Consider the following 4,944-nt stretch of genomic DNA (forward strand, 5'->3'; position numbering starts at 1 on the left):
GAGCAATGCCATATTTGGTGAAGATTTGAATTTGATTAATTTTCTAAAAGTTCAAGATTACTATCAATTTACTTGATTTCCTTGTTGTTGAGTTAAGTAGGTAGGAGAATTGATGAGTTGATAATAAACTATCATGCTGATAACCAATACCAAGAATCTTATACAATTGAGAAATATTTATAATAGTAAACATTTGTTTCACTTCAGCTACACAATTAATATATTTTTTTAATTTTTTGAATTTAAATTTTCACCTATTCAATATATAGTACGATTCCTGAGGAAGGAACTAAAGGGCTATGAAGATTTTGGCAAAGAAGATTTCATTCAGTGTAACTCATCGTTACAACAAATTGAACATCAAACATAATTTGTGAATGGAGATTAGGAATTGAACAAAGAAGTTAATGGTGCGATTTCTCGCAATAATATTAATACTCATTATGAAATAACTAAATCCTTGGTTACGAATCTCTTGTGAGCCCATGCAGAGAATGTCAAATGATGGATTTAGAAATATTTACGCACCTACGAGCGAATTAACATAATTTATTGCTGTACCTTAGTTCTCGAGTTCTCGTGACAAGTTTTTTTGTGTAAATATATATGGATGACCTAAACATAAAGGGCTCTGTAGAGTTTGCAGTGTTGTAAGTGTTATTGCCCTAGTCCACACGGTCGCATCGCATTCTTGTGTAGCAAAATATTTTGTTTAACCATTAGTGGATATAATATGGCTGCTATTTATTTTTTCTAAATAAAAATAAACATACGTTTACAAAATAAGCATTAGCTATTTTTGACCTGTATTACTCAACTAGAATTCCCGAACAAACACGTTTTATAAATGTTTTTAAATCGAATATATTTGTAATTTTGTTTTTATTAGCCTATTGTATCTGATACGATACGGTAAAAATATATATATGGCAGGTCAAACACTGACTTTTGATTTTAAAAAATATTACTATAAATATTTTTATACATTTTGTACATCATCCATCAAGCAAGTAGTTAATATTTCTTTTTGAAGCTTTCAGTCTTCCTTATTATTGATCTCAATCACAGCTCAGCAGCACAAAGAGGCAATGAAAAAAAAAGTAGCAGGAGTAAACCCAAACAAAATAAAGCCAATCTTAGACTCCCAAGCTTTACGAGAAAGAACCAAAAAAATGCACAGAGAGACTCTAGTCTCTCTAAAAAATTAAAAATATCCATAAAGCTACTAGTATTCCGGACCGACCACTGCTTAAAAGAAATGCCAAAATAAAATAATTTAAACAATGTTGAGCCCAATCATGTTATTATATTGTACTAGCCGCGTATCTCCGCGTTATTCCCGCGGATTCGTCCGCGTGAAAATGAAGTAACATCTAATTCTGTTATCGTGTATTCTGTAAGACTGGTAAGCATATATGATTTAAATTCGTATTTTTGCAATCAAATGTGTTTAGTTCAATTTCCCGTTTCCCGTTACGTGGCTGTGTACCAAAACTTGTCCAATTCCACTTTCTGCAATGTTACCTACATCCCGTACCGTTACCTGCATATTGTCCCATCACGTTTTTCGCAATGTGTCCCGCCCCGTATTCCACTACTTGCCTTGCTCATTTTCCACTACGCTTCTCCGTTCCATTTCACGTCTCCCACTCCCGCTTCTTGCATCGTGTGCCGTCCTATAGGACGGCATGACATGTTACGTCCCGCTTTTTTATTAAACACAAAGGTAAATCAAACATTTTATGAGTCTCTCTTCAAAAATGGAAATGCAATTTTCAAAATGATAATAGTAAATAATGCATTATTAAGATTTGTTATTCTCCTCAACTAACATTTCAAGTTATTTTCATAAAAAAAAATACGATATTCACATTTTTCATGACAACACAGACCGGAGTCGCCATTGCGTTTGTTTCCCAATCGGCGCCATTAAAATATCATTTTATTCGGTCCGCAAACTCCACAGTGTCAGACAGACAAAAGAACATCTTCGTTCAATATATACAAAACAGTACAAAAGGTGTAACGTGACAAAAATGCGGTCAAGTTCGACCCTGGCCGAAATTATGGATGTAGCGGTTACATTCAGTTTTGGAAATTCTCCACCACTGCAGCTGCTCGCCATACTCTTATTAGAAGAAACCATTCCTCCACAAATTATAACCATGATTATCACAGATGTATCTTGAAGAAATTCAACGTTCGAGTGTTCGACTATATTTGAACGGGGTTCTTGAACTACATACATGCCAATACCAAATTTCATTAAAATCAGTCCAGCGATTCAGCCGTGAAAGCTGAATAGACAGACTTAAGTGATCAATTCAACTATTAGAATAATATTGTAACTAAATCAGTACAATCGCAATCTTATGCTAAATAACTTGATGTTTCCTAGACGGTCCAAACTACGGAATTAATTCGTTAAGCATCATTTTATGCAGCTTCTTAGTACTCGTTATAAAACACATACATATTAATATTACGTATTGAAAATATAATGAAGCCCAAAAACAATAAAATCTAAGAGCAAATGGCTGAAACTAGTTCTATCAACATATCTGAATGGCAATAAACGAGAACGGATCGCCCATCCTTCTCTGTTGTAACACTAGATAGCCAACAAGTCAGTCATAAGGAAACCAAAGCTCCTATTTAGCATCTCATCAAGATCAAAATATAATTAAAAATTGTAATAAACCCGTGATGCTTTTGTTTCATGTTCTAAATTTAAAAACTTCTCTTGTTATAATAGAAAAAAAATACTAGATAACAAATAATTATACATAAAATATTAAATAGGGCTTCTTTGCATCTAAAGGTAACAAAGACTGATGATACTATTTACACTATTTCTAACATGTACATTTTATAGTAATAATACAATACTACTAGTAAGGCTATCTGTCATTCCCGTACAGTCGACATAAATATGATTATATCCAATTTCATTGCGTGTTCGTCGCTATTTCCGTGGCACAGACGGCCATGCAGGGTAATTTGACTTGCGGTTGACAAGAAATCTGATAAATTAAACCTGACGGAGCCTCTATACCCTGGATAGCTTGTGAATTGCTTATGTAGGTGGACACTAAATCAAGGTTTTCCGAAAAATAGTAAAATTAAATTGTAGTTGGCGTTGAAGTGTAGATAGAGACACGTAACACCGTAATATACTCGTATTAGTCGATCTACATCGTCAACATCGACAATAGCCCAACGTTTAACATTTATTAAAAACGATCACATAGTTTAAAGGTTATCAAATAAATTAAGATTACTGATGAGTTCAGTTTATAAATATATGCATATCATATCACATATCTATAGTGCTCATACATAAATAAATATTTATTTGAATAAATAAATTTTATACAGTTATTAATATAAGTTACTTTAGTTGAATATACAAAAAGGTTACGGCTGTAAAATAAAAGAAGATAATGGAAGCTTTAATTGACAGCGAAGTATTAATACCTGCAATAAAATTGTATTATTATAAAAACAGTATGATTTTAAATTATTATTAACTCACTTATGCACGTGCGCTTACCTGAAACAAGAAACAAAAATATGCCTAAGTAAATTACAAAACTGTATGAGCGAACCACGACAGAAAAGTCTAAATCGAATCGTGCTGGTCGAGAGAGCAGCTGGCTCCTTTAGGCTCGTAGTGGGTTGGGGAAGGTCACTTTTTTCTTTTTAATACTAGTTTTAAGGGATCTAGAAAGAAAGCAAACCTTGTACCTTTGGTATTTAAAGTTCGGATAATTGTCTAAAACCGCTGGGCGGATTTTAATACATATACACTGTTAGGACGTGGACAGAGGTACAGAGGAATGTAGATACTGTTAAAAATGGACCTCGGGAGAAATTTGATTATTCATCAGATTTGTTATAACGTATTTTATTGTCATGGAATCCTTGTGCCGCCCACGCAGATCACAGCTCACAGCGGGCGCATGAAACATAAACGAACTTGAGAGTTTTTGAAATTCAAGATGAACAGGCATCATTGTAACTTGCGTTTAAGTTGAAAGTAACTGTTTTTGTAAAAGAAGCAGACACTGCAATGGCTTTATTTATCCTTCTGCCAATACGGTATTTGCAGTCGCTTTTTGGATCGACTCAGCTGCAGCGTGCCTTCCACTCGGTAATGCAGTCTCAGGGAAGCTGAACAATTCAGAAGTTTGTTATGAGTATATTACATTATACGCATTTATTTAATTTACAAAGTATGTATAACTATTTGCTCGGGTGAAATCTTGCGACTCCATTTTAAGAGCTAAGTTTTGTACACACGTAATTTGGTGTAGTTGACAATGCATACTCGTAATTATGATACGAATTATCTGATAGTGCACCTAGAATCGGATTCCGACGAGGGAATTCCACGGTCGGGAAACTGTACACGTGGTTTTAGTTCCAATGGATTGCCATTGAAACTAGCGTATTTAACTATAGCGTTATTGTAATTAGCAAGATGGCTCGCAGCGAGAGATCTCCTCAACAATGTACTGTATAGACGTTTTTTTGTAAAATAAGTATCAGTTAAAGAAGTTAAGCTACATAAGCCACTCAATTTCGTTTATATAAGCTCCTTATAAATCGATTCTACAACGCCGCCCGAGCGGAGGCGGCGTGGTAGCGCGAGGATACCTTGCTGAATACAGCACGTGCAACTTTATACACGACATTATTAAGAGCTACATTGTTTTAGCCAATAAATATCATAATGATGAAAATCAGAAATAGCTATACTACAATCTCACAGGATTTACGGTTAGATATTCCAAATGTTTTGAAACTTTGTAAGTGTCACGGAAATAAATAATGCATGAGAATGGAAGGCCGACCAGTGTCCTTAGCACTTGAAAATTTCAAGGATGACCTTGAATCTCCAGGACTCTGCGCGGCGCGTAGCTCGTATATATTGTATGGTGA

Source organism: Plodia interpunctella, chromosome 6, assembly GCF_027563975.2.
Source record: "Plodia interpunctella isolate USDA-ARS_2022_Savannah chromosome 6, ilPloInte3.2, whole genome shotgun sequence".
Classification (NCBI taxonomy): domain Eukaryota; kingdom Metazoa; phylum Arthropoda; class Insecta; order Lepidoptera; family Pyralidae; genus Plodia; species Plodia interpunctella.